Source organism: Microcebus murinus, unplaced genomic scaffold (assembly GCF_040939455.1).
Source record: "Microcebus murinus isolate Inina unplaced genomic scaffold, M.murinus_Inina_mat1.0 scaf013_hap2_Mmur4.0, whole genome shotgun sequence".
Lineage (NCBI taxonomy): Eukaryota > Metazoa > Chordata > Mammalia > Primates > Cheirogaleidae > Microcebus > Microcebus murinus.
The window spans coordinates 410,007-433,222 of NW_027438959.1; the positions used below are offsets into that span (position 1 = coordinate 410,007).

At 62.9% G+C, this 23,216-nt stretch overlaps 6 non-coding genes across 6 annotated transcripts; all 6 read left to right on the forward strand.

Moving 5' to 3' along the window:
* The first annotated feature begins 1,959 nt into the window (after nucleotides 1-1,959).
* Nucleotides 1,960-2,078, forward strand: LOC142867091 (5S ribosomal RNA). Its single transcript, XR_012916822.1, has one exon. It is a non-coding gene; the product is annotated as a 5S ribosomal RNA (ribosomal RNA).
* Nucleotides 2,079-5,862: 3,784 nt separating this feature from the next.
* LOC142867092 (5S ribosomal RNA) lies at nucleotides 5,863-5,981 on the forward strand. The gene has a single exon (XR_012916823.1). It is a non-coding gene; the product is annotated as a 5S ribosomal RNA (ribosomal RNA).
* A 3,784-nt stretch (nucleotides 5,982-9,765) lies between these two features.
* On the forward strand, nucleotides 9,766-9,884 carry LOC142867093 (5S ribosomal RNA). Its single transcript, XR_012916824.1, has one exon. It is a non-coding gene; the product is annotated as a 5S ribosomal RNA (ribosomal RNA).
* Nucleotides 9,885-13,667: 3,783 nt separating this feature from the next.
* Nucleotides 13,668-13,786, forward strand: LOC142867094 (5S ribosomal RNA). The gene has a single exon (XR_012916825.1). It is a non-coding gene; the product is annotated as a 5S ribosomal RNA (ribosomal RNA).
* Nucleotides 13,787-17,570: 3,784 nt separating this feature from the next.
* LOC142867095 (5S ribosomal RNA) lies at nucleotides 17,571-17,689 on the forward strand. Its single transcript, XR_012916826.1, has one exon. It is a non-coding gene; the product is annotated as a 5S ribosomal RNA (ribosomal RNA).
* A 3,785-nt stretch (nucleotides 17,690-21,474) lies between these two features.
* On the forward strand, nucleotides 21,475-21,593 carry LOC142867096 (5S ribosomal RNA). The gene has a single exon (XR_012916827.1). It is a non-coding gene; the product is annotated as a 5S ribosomal RNA (ribosomal RNA).
* The last annotated feature ends 1,623 nt before the right edge of the window (nucleotides 21,594-23,216 follow it).

Consider the following 23,216-nt stretch of genomic DNA (forward strand, 5'->3'; position numbering starts at 1 on the left):
AGGTGGGGACCGCCTCCTGATGGGGACGTACACGCAGCTCTCCACGTCGGATTCCGGGGCTCTCTGTCCTGCCCGAAGGCCCAGCTGGCCTGCGGGTCCTTAGAGTGGCAAAAACCTCCGAAAACTGAGACTGAGGGTCCGGTGGGTGTCTGCACTTTTGTGCTGGGCACCCCAGGGAGGCCCGGGGGCTGGCTGGACAACGTGGTCTGCTGGGCGGTGGTGGGGGGGTTGGAGGAGCAACTGATGCCCTTTGCACTTTGGGTAGCAAGAGTCTGAGGTGTCTCTGAGCCCTGTGCCCTGTGGGGGCGGGGCGGGGGGGAGGAGGAGGAGGAGGAGGAGGAGGTGGGAAGGGCCGGGGCCTGCAGTCCTGTTCCCGGGGGTGGCACGGCAAGTGGCTTCTTCCACAGGCTGCTTGGCCTGGGCTCCCTGCACCTGGGCCTTTGGAGGACCGGCCCTGTGCTTGCCAACACTTCCTGCAGGGACCCAGAGCTGGGAGGTGGCATCTCTCAGCCCTGGGTCGGGCAGAGCCCCAGCGGACCATGCCCACAACCTCTCTCAGCACCGGTCCCCCAGAAGGCTCCTTTGGGACCAGGATTCTCTTGCGGTGACTCTTTAAGGTCTGGCCCCTGGATGGAGGGGCACCAGGAGTAGAGGAGCAGGAAGGGGAAGGGGGTGGCCATGCGAGGGGACACTTTGAGGCCAAGTCCCAGCTTCAGCCTGATCCTCCTGGGAACCCCGCTCTGAGACAAGGAGCCGGGCTTCGCATTCCCACAGCAGCCAGTCGTGGGCTGAGGACACCTGGGGCGTTGGGAACTCCCTGGCTTCTCCTGGGTTTAACGTCTAGAGCTGCTTGGGAATCGCGCCGCCACACACACCCGAGCGCAGGTGTCTTCCGCACAGACTGCGGGCCTCGCTCTTCTGAATGCCGCTAGCTCGCCACCCACCCACGGGTGAACCTGGTCAGGGTGCTTTCTCTCAGGGGCAGACTCTTTTCCGGGCGGGCTACCGGTGTCTCTGTTTGCTCGTTTCTTTCTTCCATTTCGGGACAGTCTTCCTTGCTGGGTGTGGAAATCTCCTATGCCTTCCCTCGCCTATTCTGTCAGCTTTAAAATTCTCTTTCAGTTGCCACCCTCACAGATGGATTAGGAAACTCTTTCCGGTGCACTCATTAGTGAAATGACCTCCAGGAAGCTGGAATCCAATATCTAATGGCCGATTTTTAGCGAGTCCACACGCCAGGGTGGTCGGGGTCCAATGCAGCCCCGGCCAGGCCCAGGCCCCTTGGACTGGGCCACAGGAGGACACGGAGGAGGGTCCCGGCCCCCACGAAGCGGTGCCGGCAGTTCTCCACGGGCTTGGGCGTTTTCCAGAGGTAGGAGATGGAGGGGACTGATTTCTTCAGCGCCCCCCAAACCACGCCACCCCACCCCACCCATGGGACACATCCCCAGAGAGAGACGCCCCATACACTGGCTGTGCCCCAGCCCTGGCCCGGGGGAATAGGCGGCAGCCCACCCACAGGGCGAGGGGGGGGCGCAGCTGAAAGGGGTTGTGGGGGAGGGCGGCCCCTGGCTGGGGTCAAAGGGCGAGCGTCCCGCGCCTGCGCAGTCAGCGGCAGCGACGCGCTGGGGGTGGGCAGCGGGTAGGTGAAGGAGGCCGGGCGAGGAGACGAGGGGGGCTGGGAGGGCTCCACCTTGGCGAGTCCAGCCGTGGAGGCGCATCTTGTGTGAGTGTGAGTGAGTGTGAGTGTGTGTGTGTGTGTATAGAGAGACAGCCCCCCACCCCGCCCCGCCCCGCCCCGCCCCGCCCATCACCCCCGTCCCTGGGAGCCAGCGGGACCCGGCCGGCGAACTCAACCAGCCCGGCCCGGCCCGGCGCGGGGCCTGGGGCGGGAGGCGGCGGCGGGGAAGCCCAGAGAGGCTCGGCTTCTCGAGCGGGGCAGGGGCGCCCTCCGCCGCCGTCTAGGGCCACACCACCCTGAACGCCCCCGATCTCGTCTGGTCTCGGAAGCTAAGCAGGGTCGGGCCTGGTTAGTACTTGGATGGGAGACCGCCTGGGAATACCGGGTGCCACAGGCTGCTGCTTTTTTTTTTTTTTTTTCTTGCCTCTTGTTCTGTCCCCTTTCTGGGAGCGCGGCGGCGGCCCGGGGTGGGGGTCACCCCCACCCTCAGCGCCCGCGCGGTGCCTGGCGCCCCAGCCCGCACCGTGGGGCCTCCTCTTGTCCCAAGCCTCGACACCGCCGCCACGCGGCAGCATGCGTGGCATCTGGACTGTCAGGTCTCAGACCAAAGGTCTGCTCTGTGGGAACCGACACGCTGGAGGAAACCTTGAGAGTCTGAGAGGGGAGGGAGTTCCAGAAGAAGGCCAGGATGTCATTTTGAGGGAGTATGTGACCAGAACTCGTCCCGTTGATTTTGGGGTTCTATGGGCTACACGCAGGAAACTTTGGTGGTGGCACCTGATGTTGGGGGATCCGGAGTCACACCCAGACCTGCTCCACAGGCCTCCTTTTACTTTTCTCTTCGGATTCATTATTTTTAAAAAGTGTCTCTTACCTCTAGGATTGCATTTTCTTTTCTCTCTCTTTTCAAGCAGATGATGGGAGTACAAGTATTCAGGTGACATGTGTTGCCCGTGCCGCCCTCCCCCCTGTGTTCTTTTTTTTTTTTTTTTTTTGAGACAGAGTCTCGTTTTGCTGCCCAGGCTAGAGTGAGTGCCATGGCGTCAGCCTAGCTCACAGCAACCTCAATCTCCGGGCTCAAGCAATCCTGCTGCCTCAGCCTCCCGAGTAGTTGGGACTACAGGCATGCACCACCACGCCCGGCTGTGTTTTTCTATATATATTAGTTGGCCAATTAATTTCTTTCTATTTTTAGTAGAGACGGGGTCTCGCTCTTGCTCAGGCTGGTTTCGAACTCCTGACCTGGAGCAATCCGCCCGCCTCGGCCTCCCAGAGAGCTAGGATTACAGGCGTGAGCCACCGCGCCCGGCCCCCCCTGTGTTCTTATTCATATACCTCTCATGTTGTTCCAGCGTATTGTGGGGGTACCAATGTTAAGGTCGGGTGCCTTGCCCTCTCCAAGCCTCCCCCCTCGGGTCAGAGCTTCAAGTGCGCCCATCCCCCAGTCGGTGCGCACCCACCCCATGCCTAAGGATGTGTATGCCCCTCCCCTCCCCCCACCCGCCCGACACCCACCCGATGAAGGTGATTCCTCTCTGTCCACTTAGGCGTCCATCCGTTCGTACCAATTTGCTGGTGAGCGCGCTCACGTGGTGCTCGTGTGTCCATTCTTGGGATACTTGGTTTACTGGAACGGGTTCCAGCTCTGGCCAGGAGAACACGAGAGGCGCCCTCTCACCGCTGCTCCTCACAGCCGAATGGCACTCCGTGGTGTCCACGCGCCACATTTTATTGATGCACTCCTGGATGGATGGGCACTCGGGTCGCTTCCACGTCTTTGGGATTGTGAATTGTGCCCTAACTGTAACCCTAACCCTTACCCAGCCCGTCTCCTCTGCCCCTGCCTGACGCACTCCTCCCCGGCCAGGCCCGTCACTGTCCTGGGCCCCCGCCTGACCGGCTCCTCCCCGCCCGGCCGGTCACCGTCCTCTGCCCCTGCCTGACACGCTCCTTCCCGCCCGGCCTCTCACCGTCCTCGGCCCCTGCCTGACCGGCTCCTCCGTCGCCTGGGCCTTCCAAGGGCTTGGTGTGGATGCTGCTTCCAGGAAGCCCTCCAGAAACCCGGCAGCAGGGTGGCCGCAGCAGTCTCCAGCAGCCGTCCCTAAGTCGCGTGAGTGCGGGGGACGCGCCCCCGCTGTGCCGCGGGGGCCCAGCCTGGTGTCTTCCCTGAGGCCCTGCGGCTGCCGGCTGGGCTGCCGCTCCCCGCAAGGGGAGAGCCGCGGAGGTGGGGACCGCCTCCTGATGGGGACGTACACGCAGCTCTCCACGTCGGATTCCGGGGCTCTCTGTCCTGCCCGAAGGCCCAGCTGGCCTGCGGGTCCTTAGAGTGGCAAAAACCTCCGAAAACTGAGACTGAGGGTCCGGTGGGTGTCTGCAATTTTGTGCTGGGCACCCCAGGGAGGCCCGGGGGCTGGCTGGACAACGTGGTCTGCTGGGCGGTGGTGGGGGGGTTGGAGGAGCAACTGATGCCCTTTGCACTTTGGGTAGCAAGAGTCTGAGGTGTCTCTGAGCCCTGTGCCCTGTGGGGGCGGGGCGGGGGGGAGGAGGAGGAGGAGGAGGAGGAGGTGGGAAGGGCCGGGGCCTGCAGTCCTGTTCCCGGGGGTGGCACGGCAAGTGGCTTCTTCCACAGGCTGCTTGGCCTGGGCTCCCTGCACCTGGGCCTTTGGAGGACCGGCCCTGTGCTTGCCAACACTTCCTGCAGGGACCCAGAGCTGGGAGGTGGCATCTCTCAGCCCTGGGTCGGGCAGAGCCCCAGCGGACCATGCCCACAACCTCTCTCAGCACCGGTCCCCCAGAAGGCTCCTTTGGGACCAGGATTCTCTTGCGGTGACTCTTTAAGGTCTGGCCCCTGGATGGAGGGGCACCAGGAGTAGAGGAGCAGGAAGGGGAAGGGGGTGGCCATGCGAGGGGACACTTTGAGGCCAAGTCCCAGCTTCAGCCTGATCCTCCTGGGAACCCCGCTCTGAGACAAGGAGCCGGGCTTCGCATTCCCACAGCAGCCAGTCGTGGGCTGAGGACACCTGGGGCGTTGGGAACTCCCTGGCTTCTCCTGGGTTTAACGTCTAGAGCTGCTTGGGAATCGCGCCGCCACACACACCCGAGCGCAGGTGTCTTCCGCACAGACTGCGGGCCTCGCTCTTCTGAATGCCGCTAGCTCGCCACCCACCCACGGGTGAACCTGGTCAGGGTGCTTTCTCTCAGGGGCAGACTCTTTTCCGGGCGGGCTACCGGTGTCTCTGTTTGCTCGTTTCTTTCTTCCATTTCGGGACAGTCTTCCTTGCTGGGTGTGGAAATCTCCTATGCCTTCCCTCGCCTATTCTGTCAGCTTTAAAATTCTCTTTCAGTTGCCACCCTCACAGATGGATTAGGAAACTCTTTCCGGTGCACTCATTAGTGAAATGACCTCCAGGAAGCTGGAATCCAATATCTAATGGCCGATTTTTAGCGAGTCCACACGCCAGGGTGGTCGGGGTCCAATGCAGCCCCGGCCAGGCCCAGGCCCCTTGGACTGGGCCACAGGAGGACACGGAGGAGGGTCCCGGCCCCCACGAAGCGGTGCCGGCAGTTCTCCACGGGCTTGGGCGTTTTCCAGAGGTAGGAGATGGAGGGGACTGATTTCTTCAGCGCCCCCCAAACCACGCCACCCCACCCCACCCATGGGACACATCCCCAGAGAGAGACGCCCCATACACTGGCTGTGCCCCAGCCCTGGCCCGGGGGAATAGGCGGCAGCCCACCCACAGGGCGAGGGGGGGGCGCAGCTGAAAGGGGTTGTGGGGGAGGGCGGCCCCTGGCTGGGGTCAAAGGGCGAGCGTCCCGCGCCTGCGCAGTCAGCGGCAGCGACGCGCTGGGGGTGGGCAGCGGGTAGGTGAAGGAGGCCGGGCGAGGAGACGAGGGGGGCTGGGAGGGCTCCACCTTGGCGAGTCCAGCCGTGGAGGCGCATCTTGTGTGAGTGTGAGTGAGTGTGAGTGTGTGTGTGTGTGTATAGAGAGACAGCCCCCCACCCCGCCCCGCCCCGCCCCGCCCCGCCCATCACCCCCGTCCCTGGGAGCCAGCGGGACCCGGCCGGCGAACTCAACCAGCCCGGCCCGGCCCGGCGCGGGGCCTGGGGCGGGAGGCGGCGGCGGGGAAGCCCAGAGAGGCTCGGCTTCTCGAGCGGGGCAGGGGCGCCCTCCGCCGCCGTCTAGGGCCACACCACCCTGAACGCCCCCGATCTCGTCTGGTCTCGGAAGCTAAGCAGGGTCGGGCCTGGTTAGTACTTGGATGGGAGACCGCCTGGGAATACCGGGTGCCACAGGCTGCTGCTTTTTTTTTTTTTTTTTCTTGCCTCTTGTTCTGTCCCCTTTCTGGGAGCGCGGCGGCGGCCCGGGGTGGGGGTCACCCCCACCCTCAGCGCCCGCGCGGTGCCTGGCGCCCCAGCCCGCACCGTGGGGCCTCCTCTTGTCCCAAGCCTCGACACCGCCGCCACGCGGCAGCATGCGTGGCATCTGGACTGTCAGGTCTCAGACCAAAGGTCTGCTCTGTGGGAACCGACACGCTGGAGGAAACCTTGAGAGTCTGAGAGGGGAGGGAGTTCCAGAAGAAGGCCAGGATGTCATTTTGAGGGAGTATGTGACCAGAACTCGTCCCGTTGATTTTGGGGTTCTATGGGCTACACGCAGGAAACTTTGGTGGTGGCACCTGATGTTGGGGGATCCGGAGTCACACCCAGACCTGCTCCACAGGCCTCCTTTTACTTTTCTCTTCGGATTCATTATTTTTAAAAAGTGTCTCTTACCTCTAGGATTGCATTTTCTTTTCTCTCTCTTTTCAAGCAGATGATGGGAGTACAAGTATTCAGGTGACATGTGTTGCCCGTGCCGCCCTCCCCCCTGTGTTCTTTTTTTTTTTTTTTTTTTGAGACAGAGTCTCGTTTTGCTGCCCAGGCTAGAGTGAGTGCCATGGCGTCAGCCTAGCTCACAGCAACCTCAATCTCCGGGCTCAAGCAATCCTGCTGCCTCAGCCTCCCGAGTAGTTGGGACTACAGGCATGCACCACCACGCCCGGCTGTGTTTTTCTATATATATTAGTTGGCCAATTAATTTCTTTCTATTTTTAGTAGAGACGGGGTCTCGCTCTTGCTCAGGCTGGTTTCGAACTCCTGACCTGGAGCAATCCGCCCGCCTCGGCCTCCCAGAGAGCTAGGATTACAGGCGTGAGCCACCGCGCCCGGCCCCCCCTGTGTTCTTATTCATATACCTCTCATGTTGTTCCAGCGTATTGTGGGGGTACCAATGTTAAGGTCGGGTGCCTTGCCCTCTCCAAGCCTCCCCCCTCGGGTCAGAGCTTCAAGTGCGCCCATCCCCCAGTCGGTGCGCACCCACCCCATGCCTAAGGATGTGTATGCCCCTCCCCTCCCCCCACCCGCCCGACACCCACCCGATGAAGGTGATTCCTCTCTGTCCACTTAGGCGTCCATCCGTTCGTACCAATTTGCTGGTGAGCGCGCTCACGTGGTGCTCGTGTGTCCATTCTTGGGATACTTGGTTTACTGGAACGGGTTCCAGCTCTGGCCAGGAGAACACGAGAGGCGCCCTCTCACCGCTGCTCCTCACAGCCGAATGGCACTCCGTGGTGTCCACGCGCCACATTTTATTGATGCACTCCTGGATGGATGGGCACTCGGGTCGCTTCCACGTCTTTGGGATTGTGAATTGTGCCCTAACTGTAACCCTAACCCTTACCCAGCCCGTCTCCTCTGCCCCTGCCTGACGCACTCCTCCCCGGCCAGGCCCGTCACTGTCCTGGGCCCCCGCCTGACCGGCTCCTCCCCGCCCGGCCGGTCACCGTCCTCTGCCCCTGCCTGACACGCTCCTTCCCGCCCGGCCTCTCACCGTCCTCGGCCCCTGCCTGACCGGCTCCTCCGTCGCCTGGGCCTTCCAAGGGCTTGGTGTGGATGCTGCTTCCAGGAAGCCCTCCAGAAACCCGGCAGCAGGGTGGCCGCAGCAGTCTCCAGCAGCCGTCCCTAAGTCGCGTGAGTGCGGGGGACGCGCCCCCGCTGTGCCGCGGGGGCCCAGCCTGGTGTCTTCCCTGAGGCCCTGCGGCTGCCGGCTGGGCTGCCGCTCCCCGCAAGGGGAGAGCCGCGGAGGTGGGGACCGCCTCCTGATGGGGACGTACACGCAGCTCTCCACGTCGGATTCCGGGGCTCTCTGTCCTGCCCGAAGGCCCAGCTGGCCTGCGGGTCCTTAGAGTGGCAAAAACCTCCGAAAACTGAGACTGAGGGTCCGGTGGGTGTCTGCACTTTTGTGCTGGGCACCCCAGGGAGGCCCGGGGGCTGGCTGGACAACGTGGTCTGCTGGGCGGTGGTGGGGGGGTTGGAGGAGCAACTGATGCCCTTTGCACTTTGGGTAGCAAGAGTCTGAGGTGTCTCTGAGCCCTGTGCCCTGTGGGGGCGGGGCGGGGGGGAGGAGGAGGAGGAGGAGGAGGAGGTGGGAAGGGCCGGGGCCTGCAGTCCTGTTCCCGGGGTGGCACGGCAAGTGGCTTCTTCCACAGGCTGCTTGGCCTGGGCTCCCTGCACCTGGGCCTTTGGAGGACCGGCCCTGTGCTTGCCAACACTTCCTGCAGGGACCCAGAGCTGGGAGGTGGCATCTCTCAGCCCTGGGTCGGGCAGAGCCCCAGCGGGCCATGCCCACAACCTCTCTCAGCACCGGTCCCCCAGAAGGCTCCTTTGGGACCAGGATTCTCTTGCGGTGACTCTTTAAGGTCTGGCCCCTGGATGGAGGGGCACCAGGAGTAGAGGAGCAGGAAGGGGAAGGGGGTGGCCATGCGAGGGGACACTTTGAGGCCAAGTCCCAGCTTCAGCCTGATCCTCCTGGGAACCCCGCTCTGAGACAAGGAGCCGGGCTTCGCATTCCCACAGCAGCCAGTCGTGGGCTGAGGACACCTGGGGCGTTGGGAACTCCCTGGCTTCTCCTGGGTTTAACGTCTAGAGCTGCTTGGGAATCGCGCCGCCACACACACCCGAGCGCAGGTGTCTTCCGCACAGACTGCGGGCCTCGCTCTTCTGAATGCCGCTAGCTCGCCACCCACCCACGGGTGAACCTGGTCAGGGTGCTTTCTCTCAGGGGCAGACTCTTTTCCGGGCGGGCTACCGGTGTCTCTGTTTGCTCGTTTCTTTCTTCCATTTCGGGACAGTCTTCCTTGCTGGGTGTGGAAATCTCCTATGCCTTCCCTCGCCTATTCTGTCAGCTTTAAAATTCTCTTTCAGTTGCCACCCTCACAGATGGATTAGGAAACTCTTTCCGGTGCACTCATTAGTGAAATGACCTCCAGGAAGCTGGAATCCAATATCTAATGGCCGATTTTTAGCGAGTCCACACGCCAGGGTGGTCGGGGTCCAATGCAGCCCCGGCCAGGCCCAGGCCCCTTGGACTGGGCCACAGGAGGACACGGAGGAGGGTCCCGGCCCCCACGAAGCGGTGCCGGCAGTTCTCCACGGGCTTGGGCGTTTTCCAGAGGTAGGAGATGGAGGGGACTGATTTCTTCAGCGCCCCCCAAACCACGCCACCCCACCCCACCCATGGGACACATCCCCAGAGAGAGACGCCCCATACACTGGCTGTGCCCCAGCCCTGGCCCGGGGGAATAGGCGGCAGCCCACCCACAGGGCGAGGGGGGGGGCGCAGCTGAAAGGGGTTGTGGGGGAGGGCGGCCCCTGGCTGGGGTCAAAGGGCGAGCGTCCCGCGCCTGCGCAGTCAGCGGCAGCGACGCGCTGGGGGTGGGCAGCGGGTAGGTGAAGGAGGCCGGGCGAGGAGACGAGGGGGGCTGGGAGGGCTCCACCTTGGCGAGTCCAGCCGTGGAGGCGCATCTTGTGTGAGTGTGAGTGAGTGTGAGTGTGTGTGTGTGTGTATAGAGAGACAGCCCCCCACCCCGCCCCGCCCCGCCCCGCCCCGCCCATCACCCCCGTCCCTGGGAGCCAGCGGGACCCGGCCGGCGAACTCAACCAGCCCGGCCCGGCCCGGCGCGGGGCCTGGGGCGGGAGGCGGCGGCGGGGAAGCCCAGAGAGGCTCGGCTTCTCGAGCGGGGCAGGGGCGCCCTCCGCCGCCGTCTAGGGCCACACCACCCTGAACGCCCCCGATCTCGTCTGGTCTCGGAAGCTAAGCAGGGTCGGGCCTGGTTAGTACTTGGATGGGAGACCGCCTGGGAATACCGGGTGCCACAGGCTGCTGCTTTTTTTTTTTTTTTTTCTTGCCTCTTGTTCTGTCCCCTTTCTGGGAGCGCGGCGGCGGCCCGGGGTGGGGGTCACCCCCACCCTCAGCGCCCGCGCGGTGCCTGGCGCCCCAGCCCGCACCGTGGGGCCTCCTCTTGTCCCAAGCCTCGACACCGCCGCCACGCGGCAGCATGCGTGGCATCTGGACTGTCAGGTCTCAGACCAAAGGTCTGCTCTGTGGGAACCGACACGCTGGAGGAAACCTTGAGAGTCTGAGAGGGGAGGGAGTTCCAGAAGAAGGCCAGGATGTCATTTTGAGGGAGTATGTGACCAGAACTCGTCCCGTTGATTTTGGGGTTCTATGGGCTACACGCAGGAAACTTTGGTGGTGGCACCTGATGTTGGGGGATCCGGAGTCACACCCAGACCTGCTCCACAGGCCTCCTTTTACTTTTCTCTTCGGATTCATTATTTTTAAAAAGTGTCTCTTACCTCTAGGATTGCATTTTCTTTTCTCTCTCTTTTCAAGCAGATGATGGGAGTACAAGTATTCAGGTGACATGTGTTGCCCGTGCCGCCCTCCCCCCTGTGTTCTTTTTTTTTTTTTTTTTGAGACAGAGTCTCGTTTTGCTGCCCAGGCTAGAGTGAGTGCCATGGCGTCAGCCTAGCTCACAGCAACCTCAATCTCCGGGCTCAAGCAATCCTGCTGCCTCAGCCTCCCGAGTAGTTGGGACTACAGGCATGCACCACCACGCCCGGCTGTGTTTTTCTATATATATTAGTTGGCCAATTAATTTCTTTCTATTTTTAGTAGAGACGGGGTCTCGCTCTTGCTCAGGCTGGTTTCGAACTCCTGACCTGGAGCAATCCGCCCGCCTCGGCCTCCCAGAGAGCTAGGATTACAGGCGTGAGCCACCGCGCCCGGCCCCCCCTGTGTTCTTATTCATATACCTCTCATGTTGTTGCAGCGTATTGTGGGGGTACCAATGTTAAGGTCGGGTGCCTTGCCCTCTCCAAGCCTCCCCCCTCGGGTCAGAGCTTCAAGTGCGCCCATCCCCCAGTCGGTGCGCACCCACCCCATGCCTAATGGATGTGTATGCCCCTCCCCTCCCCCCACCCGCCCGACACCCACCCGATGAAGGTGATTCCTCTCTGTCCACTTAGGCGTCCATCCGTTCGTACCAATTTGCTGGTGAGCGCGCTCACGTGGTGCTCGTGTGTCCATTCTTGGGATACTTGGTTTACTGGAACGGGTTCCAGCTCTGGCCAGGAGAACACGAGAGGCGCCCTCTCACCGCTGCTCCTCACAGCCGAATGGCACTCCGTGGTGTCCACGCGCCACATTTTATTGATGCACTCCTGGATGGATGGGCACTCGGGTCGCTTCCACGTCTTTGGGATTGTGAATTGTGCCCTAACTGTAACCCTAACCCTTACCCAGCCCGTCTCCTCTGCCCCTGCCTGACGCACTCCTCCCCGGCCAGGCCCGTCACTGTCCTGGGCCCCCGCCTGACCGGCTCCTCCCCGCCCGGCCGGTCACCGTCCTCTGCCCCTGCCTGACACGCTCCTTCCCGCCCGGCCTCTCACCGTCCTCGGCCCCTGCCTGACCGGCTCCTCCGTCGCCTGGGCCTTCCAAGGGCTTGGTGTGGATGCTGCTTCCAGGAAGCCCTCCAGAAACCCGGCAGCAGGGTGGCCGCAGCAGTCTCCAGCAGCCGTCCCTAAGTCGCGTGAGTGCGGGGGACGCGCCCCCGCTGTGCCGCGGGGGCCCAGCCTGGTGTCTTCCCTGAGGCCCTGCGGCTGCCGGCTGGGCTGCCGCTCCCCGCAAGGGGAGAGCCGCGGAGGTGGGGACCGCCTCCTGATGGGGACGTACACGCAGCTCTCCACGTCGGATTCCGGGGCTCTCTGTCCTGCCCGAAGGCCCAGCTGGCCTGCGGGTCCTTAGAGTGGCAAAAACCTCCGAAAACTGAGACTGAGGGTCCGGTGGGTGTCTGCACTTTTGTGCTGGGCACCCCAGGGAGGCCCGGGGGCTGGCTGGACAACGTGGTCTGCTGGGCGGTGGTGGGGGGGTTGGAGGAGCAACTGATGCCCTTTGCACTTTGGGTAGCAAGAGTCTGAGGTGTCTCTGAGCCCTGTGCCCTGTGGGGGCGGGGCGGGGGGGAGGAGGAGGAGGAGGAGGAGGAGGTGGGAAGGGCCGGGGCCTGCAGTCCTGTTCCCGGGGGTGGCACGGCAAGTGGCTTCTTCCACAGGCTGCTTGGCCTGGGCTCCCTGCACCTGGGCCTTTGGAGGACCGGCCCTGTGCTTGCCAACACTTCCTGCAGGGACCCAGAGCTGGGAGGTGGCATCTCTCAGCCCTGGGTCGGGCAGAGCCCCAGCGGACCATGCCCACAACCTCTCTCAGCACCGGTCCCCCAGAAGGCTCCTTTGGGACCAGGATTCTCTTGCGGTGACTCTTTAAGGTCTGGCCCCTGGATGGAGGGGCACCAGGAGTAGAGGAGCAGGAAGGGGAAGGGGGTGGCCATGCGAGGGGACACTTTGAGGCCAAGTCCCAGCTTCAGCCTGATCCTCCTGGGAACCCCGCTCTGAGACAAGGAGCCGGGCTTCGCATTCCCACAGCAGCCAGTCGTGGGCTGAGGACACCTGGGGCGTTGGGAACTCCCTGGCTTCTCCTGGGTTTAACGTCTAGAGCTGCTTGGGAATCGCGCCGCCACACACACCCGAGCGCAGGTGTCTTCCGCACAGACTGCGGGCCTCGCTCTTCTGAATGCCGCTAGCTCGCCACCCACCCACGGGTGAACCTGGTCAGGGTGCTTTCTCTCAGGGGCAGACTCTTTTCCGGGCGGGCTACCGGTGTCTCTGTTTGCTCGTTTCTTTCTTCCATTTCGGGACAGTCTTCCTTGCTGGGTGTGGAAATCTCCTATGCCTTCCCTCGCCTATTCTGTCAGCTTTAAAATTCTCTTTCAGTTGCCACCCTCACAGATGGATTAGGAAACTCTTTCCGGTGCACTCATTAGTGAAATGACCTCCAGGAAGCTGGAATCCAATATCTAATGGCCGATTTTTAGCGAGTCCACACGCCAGGGTGGTCGGGGTCCAATGCAGCCCCGGCCAGGCCCAGGCCCCTTGGACTGGGCCACAGGAGGACACGGAGGAGGGTCCCGGCCCCCACGAAGCGGTGCCGGCAGTTCTCCACGGGCTTGGGCGTTTTCCAGAGGTAGGAGATGGAGGGGACTGATTTCTTCAGCGCCCCCCAAACCACGCCACCCCACCCCACCCATGGGACACATCCCCAGAGAGAGACGCCCCATACACTGGCTGTGCCCCAGCCCTGGCCCGGGGGAATAGGCGGCAGCCCACCCACAGGGCGAGGGGGGGGCGCAGCTGAAAGGGGTTGTGGGGGAGGGCGGCCCCTGGCTGGGGTCAAAGGGCGAGCGTCCCGCGCCTGCGCAGTCAGCGGCAGCGACGCGCTGGGGGTGGGCAGCGGGTAGGTGAAGGAGGCCGGGCGAGGAGACGAGGGGGGCTGGGAGGGCTCCACCTTGGCGAGTCCAGCCGTGGAGGCGCATCTTGTGTGAGTGTGAGTGAGTGTGAGTGTGTGTGTGTGTGTATAGAGAGACAGCCCCCCACCCCGCCCCGCCCCGCCCCGCCCCGCCCATCACCCCCGTCCCTGGGAGCCAGCGGGACCCGGCCGGCGAACTCAACCAGCCCGGCCCGGCCCGGCGCGGGGCCTGGGGCGGGAGGCGGCGGCGGGGAAGCCCAGAGAGGCTCGGCTTCTCGAGCGGGGCAGGGGCGCCCTCCGCCGCCGTCTAGGGCCACACCACCCTGAACGCCCCCGATCTCGTCTGGTCTCGGAAGCTAAGCAGGGTCGGGCCTGGTTAGTACTTGGATGGGAGACCGCCTGGGAATACCGGGTGCCACAGGCTGCTGCTTTTTTTTTTTTTTTTTCTTGCCTCTTGTTCTGTCCCCTTTCTGGGAGCGCGGCGGCGGCCCGGGGTGGGGGTCACCCCCACCCTCAGCGCCCGCGCGGTGCCTGGCGCCCCAGCCCGCACCGTGGGGCCTCCTCTTGTCCCAAGCCTCGACACCGCCGCCACGCGGCAGCATGCGTGGCATCTGGACTGTCAGGTCTCAGACCAAAGGTCTGCTCTGTGGGAACCGACACGCTGGAGGAAACCTTGAGAGTCTGAGAGGGGAGGGAGTTCCAGAAGAAGGCCAGGATGTCATTTTGAGGGAGTATGTGACCAGAACTCGTCCCGTTGATTTTGGGGTTCTATGGGCTACACGCAGGAAACTTTGGTGGTGGCACCTGATGTTGGGGGATCCGGAGTCACACCCAGACCTGCTCCACAGGCCTCCTTTTACTTTTCTCTTCGGATTCATTATTTTTAAAAAGTGTCTCTTACCTCTAGGATTGCATTTTCTTTTCTCTCTCTTTTCAAGCAGATGATGGGAGTACAAGTATTCAGGTGACATGTGTTGCCCGTGCCGCCCTCCCCCCTGTGTTCTTTTTTTTTTTTTTTTTTTGAGACAGAGTCTCGTTTTGCTGCCCAGGCTAGAGTGAGTGCCATGGCGTCAGCCTAGCTCACAGCAACCTCAATCTCCGGGCTCAAGCAATCCTGCTGCCTCAGCCTCCCGAGTAGTTGGGACTACAGGCATGCACCACCACGCCCGGCTGTGTTTTTCTATATATATTAGTTGGCCAATTAATTTCTTTCTATTTTTAGTAGAGACGGGGTCTCGCTCTTGCTCAGGCTGGTTTCGAACTCCTGACCTGGAGCAATCCGCCCGCCTCGGCCTCCCAGAGAGCTAGGATTACAGGCGTGAGCCACCGCGCCCGGCCCCCCCTGTGTTCTTATTCATATACCTCTCATGTTGTTCCAGCGTATTGTGGGGGTACCAATGTTAAGGTCGGGTGCCTTGCCCTCTCCAAGCCTCCCCCCTCGGGTCAGAGCTTCAAGTGCGCCCATCCCCCAGTCGGTGCGCACCCACCCCATGCCTAAGGATGTGTATGCCCCTCCCCTCCCCCCACCCGCCCGACACCCACCCGATGAAGGTGATTCCTCTCTGTCCACTTAGGCGTCCATCCGTTCGTACCAATTTGCTGGTGAGCGCGCTCACGTGGTGCTCGTGTGTCCATTCTTGGGATACTTGGTTTACTGGAACGGGTTCCAGCTCTGGCCAGGAGAACACGAGAGGCGCCCTCTCACCGCTGCTCCTCACAGCCGAATGGCACTCCGTGGTGTCCACGCGCCACATTTTATTGATGCACTCCTGGATGGATGGGCACTCGGGTCGCTTCCACGTCTTTGGGATTGTGAATTGTGCCCTAACTGTAACCCTAACCCTTACCCAGCCCGTCTCCTCTGCCCCTGCCTGACGCACTCCTCCCCGGCCAGGCCCGTCACTGTCCTGGGCCCCCGCCTGACCGGCTCCTCCCCGCCCGGCCGGTCACCGTCCTCTGCCCCTGCCTGACACGCTCCTTCCCGCCCGGCCTCTCACCGTCCTCGGCCCCTGCCTGACCGGCTCCTCCGTCGCCTGGGCCTTCCAAGGGCTTGGTGTGGATGCTGCTTCCAGGAAGCCCTCCAGAAACCCGGCAGCAGGGTGGCCGCAGCAGTCTCCAGCAGCCGTCCCTAAGTCGCGTGAGTGCGGGGGACGCGCCCCCGCTGTGCCGCGGGGGCCCAGCCTGGTGTCTTCCCTGAGGCCCTGCGGCTGCCGGCTGGGCTGCCGCTCCCCGCAAGGGGAGAGCCGCGGAGGTGGGGACCGCCTCCTGATGGGGACGTACACGCAGCTCTCCACGTCGGATTCCGGGGCTCTCTGTCCTGCCCGAAGGCCCAGCTGGCCTGCGGGTCCTTAGAGTGGCAAAAACCTCCGAAAACTGAGACTGAGGGTCCGGTGGGTGTCTGCACTTTTGTGCTGGGCACCCCAGGGAGGCCCGGGGGCTGGCTGGACAACGTGGTCTGCTGGGCGGTGGTGGGGGGGTTGGAGGAGCAACTGATGCCCTTTGCACTTTGGGTAGCAAGAGTCTGAGGTGTCTCTGAGCCCTGTGCCCTGTGGGGGCGGGGCGGGGGGGAGGAGGAGGAGGAGGAGGAGGAGGTGGGAAGGGCCGGGGCCTGCAGTCCTGTTCCCGGGGTGGCACGGCAAGTGGCTTCTTCCACAGGCTGCTTGGCCTGGGCTCCCTGCACCTGGGCCTTTGGAGGACCGGCCCTGTGCTTGCCAACACTTCCTGCAGGGACCCAGAGCTGGGAGGTGGCATCTCTCAGCCCTGGGTCGGGCAGAGCCCCAGCGGGCCATGCCCACAACCTCTCTCAGCACCGGTCCCCCAGAAGGCTCCTTTGGGACCAGGATTCTCTTGCGGTGACTCTTTAAGGTCTGGCCCCTGGATGGAGGGGCACCAGGAGTAGAGGAGCAGGAAGGGGAAGGGGGTGGCCATGCGAGGGGACACTTTGAGGCCAAGTCCCAGCTTCAGCCTGATCCTCCTGGGAACCCCGCTCTGAGACAAGGAGCCGGGCTTCGCATTCCCACAGCAGCCAGTCGTGGGCTGAGGACACCTGGGGCGTTGGGAACTCCCTGGCTTCTCCTGGGTTTAACGTCTAGAGCTGCTTGGGAATCGCGCCGCCACACACACCCGAGCGCAGGTGTCTTCCGCACAGACTGCGGGCCTCGCTCTTCTGAATGCCGCTAGCTCGCCACCCACCCACGGGTGAACCTGGTCAGGGTGCTTTCTCTCAGGGGCAGACTCTTTTCCGGGCGGGCTACCGGTGTCTCTGTTTGCTCGTTTCTTTCTTCCATTTCGGGACAGTCTTCCTTGCTGGGTGTGGAAATCTCCTATGCCTTCCCTCGCCTATTCTGTCAGCTTTAAAATTCTCTTTCAGTTGCCACCCTCACAGATGGATTAGGAAACTCTTTCCGGTGCACTCATTAGTGAAATGACCTCCAGGAAGCTGGAATCCAATATCTAATGGCCGATTTTTAGCGAGTCCACACGCCAGGGTGGTCGGGGTCCAATGCAGCCCCGGCCAGGCCCAGGCCCCTTGGACTGGGCCACAGGAGGACACGGAGGAGGGTCCCGGCCCCCACGAAGCGGTGCCGGCAGTTCTCCACGGGCTTGGGCGTTTTCCAGAGGTAGGAGATGGAGGGGACTGATTTCTTCAGCGCCCCCCAAACCACGCCACCCCACCCCACCCATGGGACACATCCCCAGAGAGAGACGCCCCATACACTGGCTGTGCCCCAGCCCTGGCCCGGGGGAATAGGCGGCAGCCCACCCACAGGGCGAGGGGGGGGGCGCAGCTGAAAGGGGTTGTGGGGGAGGGCGGCCCCTGGCTGGGGTCAAAGGGCGAGCGTCCCGCGCCTGCGCAGTCAGCGGCAGCGACGCGCTGGGGGTGGGCAGCGGGTAGGTGAAGGAGGCCGGGCGAGGAGACGAGGGGGGCTGGGAGGGCTCCACCTTGGCGAGTCCAGCCGTGGAGGCGCATCTTGTGTGAGTGTGAGTGAGTGTGAGTGTGTGTGTGTGTGTATAGAGAGACAGCCCCCCACCCCGCCCCGCCCCGCCCCGCCCCGCCCATCACCCCCGTCCCTGGGAGCCAGCGGGACCCGGCCGGCGAACTCAACCAGCCCGGCCCGGCCCGGCGCGGGGCCTGGGGCGGGAGGCGGCGGCGGGGAAGCCCAGAGAGGCTCGGCTTCTCGAGCGGGGCAGGGGCGCCCTCCGCCGCCGTCTAGGGCCACACCACCCTGAACGCCCCCGATCTCGTCTGGTCTCGGAAGCTAAGCAGGGTCGGGCCTGGTTAGTACTTGGATGGGAGACCGCCTGGGAATACCGGGTGCCACAGGCTGCTGCTTTTTTTTTTTTTTTTTCTTGCCTCTTGTTCTGTCCCCTTTCTGGGAGCGCGGCGGCGGCCCGGGGTGGGGGTCACCCCCACCCTCAGCGCCCGCGCGGTGCCTGGCGCCCCAGCCCGCACCGTGGGGCCTCCTCTTGTCCCAAGCCTCGACACCGCCGCCACGCGGCAGCATGCGTGGCATCTGGACTGTCAGGTCTCAGACCAAAGGTCTGCTCTGTGGGAACCGACACGCTGGAGGAAACCTTGAGAGTCTGAGAGGGGAGGGAGTTCCAGAAGAAGGCCAGGATGTCATTTTGAGGGAGTATGTGACCAGAACTCGTCCCGTTGATTTTGGGGTTCTATGGGCTACACGCAGGAAACTTTGGTGGTGGCACCTGATGTTGGGGGATCCGGAGTCACACCCAGACCTGCTCCACAGGCCTCCTTTTACTTTTCTCTTCGGATTCATTATTTTTAAAAAGTGTCTCTTACCTCTAGGATTGCATTTTCTTTTCTCTCTCTTTTCAAGCAGATGATGGGAGTACAAGTATTCAGGTGACATGTGTTGCCCGTGCCGCCCTCCCCCCTGTGTTCTTTTTTTTTTTTTTTTTTTGAGACAGAGTCTCGTTTTGCTGCCCAGGCTAGAGTGAGTGCCATGGCGTCAGCCTAGCTCACAGCAACCTCAATCTCCGGGCTCAAGCAATCCTGCTGCCTCAGCCTCCCGAGTAGTTGGGACTACAGGCATGCACCACCACGCCCGGCTGTGTTTTTCTATATATATTAGTTGGCCAATTAATTTCTTTCTATTTTTAGTAGAGACGGGGTCTCGCTCTTGCTCAGGCTGGTTTCGAACTCCTGACCTGGAGCAATCCGCCCGCCTCGGCCTCCCAGAGAGCTAGGATTACAGGCGTGAGCCACCGCGCCCGGCCCCCCCTGTGTTCTTATTCATATACCTCTCATGTTGTTCCAGCGTATTGTGGGGGTACCAATGTTAAGGTCGGGTGCCTTGCCCTCTCCAAGCCTCCCCCCTCGGGTCAGAGCTTCAAGTGCGCCCATCCCCCAGTCGGTGCGCACCCACCCCATGCCTAATGGATGTGTATGCCCCTCCCCTCCCCCCACCCGCCCGACACCCACCCGATGAAGGTGATTCCTCTCTGTCCACTTAGGCGTCCATCCGTTCGTACCAATTTGCTGGTGAGCGCGCTCACGTGGTGCTCGTGTGTCCATTCTTGGGATACTTGGTTTACTGGAACGGGTTCCAGCTCTGGCCAGGAGAACACGAGAGGCGCCCTCTCACCGCTGCTCCTCACAGCCGAATGGCACTCCGTGGTGTCCACGCGCCACATTTTATTGATGCACTCCTGGATGGATGGGCACTCGGGTCGCTTCCACGTCTTTGGGATTGTGAATTGTGCCCTAACTGTAACCCTAACCCTTACCCAGCCCGTCTCCTCTGCCCCTGCCTGACGCACTCCTCCCCGGCCAGGCCCGTCACTGTCCTGGGCCCCCGCCTGACCGGCTCCTCCCCGCCCGGCCGGTCACCGTCCTCTGCCCCTGCCTGACACGCTCCTTCCCGCCCGGCCTCTCACCGTCCTCGGCCCCTGCCTGACCGGCTCCTCCGTCGCCTGGGCCTTCCAAGGGCTTGGTGTGGATGCTGCTTCCAGGAAGCCCTCCAGAAACCCGGCAGCAGGGTGGCCGCAGCAGTCTCCAGCAGCCGTCCCTAAGTCGCGTGAGTGCGGGGGACGCGCCCCCGCTGTGCCGCGGGGGCCCAGCCTGGTGTCTTCCCTGAGGCCCTGCGGCTGCCGGCTGGGCTGCCGCTCCCCGCAAGGGGAGAGCCGCGGAGGTGGGGACCGCCTCCTGATGGGGACGTACACGCAGCTCTCCACGTCGGATTCCGGGGCTCTCTGTCCTGCCCGAAGGCCCAGCTGGCCTGCGGGTCCTTAGAGTGGCAAAAACCTCCGAAAACTGAGACTGAGGGTCCGGTGGGTGTCTGCACTTTTGTGCTGGGCACCCCAGGGAGGCCCGGGGGCTGGCTGGACAACGTGGTCTGCTGGGCGGTGGTGGGGGGGTTGGAGGAGCAACTGATGCCCTTTGCACTTTGGGTAGCAAGAGTCTGAGGTGTCTCTGAGCCCTGTGCCCTGTGGGGGCGGGGCGGGGGGGAGGAGGAGGAGGAGGAGGAGGAGGTGGGAAGGGCCGGGGCCTGCAGTCCTGTTCCCGGGGTGGCACGGCAAGTGGCTTCTTCCACAGGCTGCTTGGCCTGGGCTCCCTGCACCTGGGCCTTTGGAGGACCGGCCCTGTGCTTGCCAACACTTCCTGCAGGGACCCAGAGCTGGGAGGTGGCATCTCTCAGCCCTGGGTCGGGCAGAGCCCCAGCGGGCCATGCCCACAACCTCTCTCAGCACCGGTCCCCCAGAAGGCTCCTTTGGGACCAGGATTCTCTTGCGGTGACTCTTTAAGGTCTGGCCCCTGGATGGAGGGGCACCAGGAGTAGAGGAGCAGGAAGGGGAAGGGGGTGGCCATGCGAGGGGACACTTTGAGGCCAAGTCCCAGCTTCAGCCTGATCCTCCTGGGAACCCCGCTCTGAGACAAGGAGCCGGGCTTCGCATTCCCACAGCAGCCAGTCGTGGGCTGAGGACACCTGGGGCGTTGGGAACTCCCTGGCTTCTCCTGGGTTTAACGTCTAGAGCTGCTTGGGAATCGCGCCGCCACACACACCCGAGCGCAGGTGTCTTCCGCACAGACTGCGGGCCTCGCTCTTCTGAATGCCGCTAGCTCGCCACCCACCCACGGGTGAACCTGGTCAGGGTGCTTTCTCTCAGGGGCAGACTCTTTTCCGGGCGGGCTACCGGTGTCTCTGTTTGCTCGTTTCTTTCTTCCATTTCGGGACAGTCTTCCTTGCTGGGTGTGGAAATCTCCTATGCCTTCCCTCGCCTATTCTGTCAGCTTTAAAATTCTCTTTCAGTTGCCACCCTCACAGATGGATTAGGAAAGTCTTTCCGGTGCACTCATTAGTGAAATGACCTCCAGGAAGCTGGAATCCAATATCTAATGGCCGATTTTTAGCGAGTCCACACGCCAGGGTGGTCGGGGTCCAATGCAGCCCCGGCCAGGCCCAGGCCCCTTGGACTGGGCCACAGGAGGACACGGAGGAGGGTCCCGGCCCCCACGAAGCGGTGCCGGCAGTTCTCCACGGGCTTGGGCGTTTTCCAGAGGTAGGAGATGGAGGGGACTGATTTCTTCAGCGCCCCCCAAACCACGCCACCCCACCCCACCCATGGGACACATCCCCAGAGAGAGACGCCCCATACACTGGCTGTGCCCCAGCCCTGGCCCGGGGGAATAGGCGGCAGCCCACCCACAGGGCGAGGGGGGGGGCGCAGCTGAAAGGGGTTGTGGGGGAGGGCGGCCCCTGGCTGGGGTCAAAGGGCGAGCGTCCCGCGCCTGCGCAGTCAGCGGCAGCGACGCGCTGGGGGTGGGCAGCGGGTAGGTGAAGGAGGCCGGGCGAGGAGACGAGGGGGGCTGGGAGGGCTCCACCTTGGCGAGTCCAGCCGTGGAGGCGCATCTTGTGTGAGTGTGAGTGAGTGTGAGTGTGTGTGTGTGTGTATAGAGAGACAGCCCCCCACCCCGCCCCGCCCCGCCCCGCCCCGCCCATCACCCCCGTCCCTGGGAGCCAGCGGGACCCGGCCGGCGAACTCAACCAGCCCGGCCCGGCCCGGCGCGGGGCCTGGGGCGGGAGGCGGCGGCGGGGAAGCCCAGAGAGGCTCGGCTTCTCGAGCGGGGCAGGGGCGCCCTCCGCCGCCGTCTAGGGCCACACCACCCTGAACGCCCCCGATCTCGTCTGGTCTCGGAAGCTAAGCAGGGTCGGGCCTGGTTAGTACTTGGATGGGAGACCGCCTGGGAATACCGGGTGCCACAGGCTGCTGCTTTTTTTTTTTTTTTTTCTTGCCTCTTGTTCTGTCCCCTTTCTGGGAGCGCGGCGGCGGCCCGGGGTGGGGGTCACCCCCACCCTCAGCGCCCGCGCGGTGCCTGGCGCCCCAGCCCGCACCGTGGGGCCTCCTCTTGTCCCAAGCCTCGACACCGCCGCCACGCGGCAGCATGCGTGGCATCTGGACTGTCAGGTCTCAGACCAAAGGTCTGCTCTGTGGGAACCGACACGCTGGAGGAAACCTTGAGAGTCTGAGAGGGGAGGGAGTTCCAGAAGAAGGCCAGGATGTCATTTTGAGGGAGTATGTGACCAGAACTCGTCCCGTTGATTTTGGGGTTCTATGGGCTACACGCAGGAAACTTTGGTGGTGGCACCTGATGTTGGGGGATCCGGAGTCACACCCAGACCTGCTCCACAGGCCTCCTTTTACTTTTCTCTTCGGATTCATTATTTTTAAAAAGTGTCTCTTACCTCTAGGATTGCATTTTCTTTTCTCTCTCTTTTCAAGCAGATGATGGGAGTACAAGTATTCAGGTGACATGTGTTGCCCGTGCCGCCCTCCCCCCTGTGTTCTTTTTTTTTTTTTTTTTTTTGAGACAGAGTCTCGTTTTGCTGCCCAGGCTAGAGTGAGTGCCATGGCGTCAGCCTAGCTCACAGCAACCTCAATCTCCGGGCTCAAGCAATCCTGCTGCCTCAGCCTCCCGAGTAGTTGGGACTACAGGCATGCACCACCACGCCCGGCTGTGTTTTTCTATATATATTAGTTGGCCAATTAATTTCTTTCTATTTTTAGTAGAGACGGGGTCTCGCTCTTGCTCAGGCTGGTTTCGAACTCCTGACCTGGAGCAATCCGCCCGCCTCGGCCTCCCAGAGAGCTAGGATTACAGGCGTGAGCCACCGCGCCCGGCCCCCCCTGTGTTCTTATTCATATACCTCTCATGTTGTTCCAGCGTATTGTGGGGGTACCAATGTTAAGGTCGGGTGCCTTGCCCTCTCCAAGCCTCCCCCCTCGGGTCAGAGCTTCAAGTGCGCCCATCCCCCAGTCGGTGCGCACCCACCCCATGCCTAATGGATGTGTATGCCCCTCCCCTCCCCCCACCCGCCCGACACCCACCCGATGAAGGTGATTCCTCTCTGTCCACTTAGGCGTCCATCCGTTCGTACCAATTTGCTGGTGAGCGCGCTCACGTGGTGCTCGTGTGTCCATTCTTGGGATACTTGGTTTACTGGAACGGGTTCCAGCTCTGGCCAGGAGAACACGAGAGGCGCCCTCTCACCGCTGCTCCTCACAGCCGAATGGCACTCCGTGGTGTCCACGCGCCACATTTTATTGATGCACTCCTGGATGGATGGGCACTCGGGTCGCTTCCACGTCTTTGGGATTGTGAATTGTGCCCTAACTGTAACCCTAACCCTTACCCAGCCCGTCTCCTCTGCCCCTGCCTGACGCACTCCTCCCCGGCCAGGCCCGTCACTGTCCTGGGCCCCCGCCTGACCGGCTCCTCCCCGCCCGGCCGGTCACCGTCCTCTGCCCCTGCCTGACACGCTCCTTCCCGCCCGGCCTCTCACCGTCCTCGGCCCCTGCCTGACCGGCTCCTCCGTCGCCTGGGCCTTCCA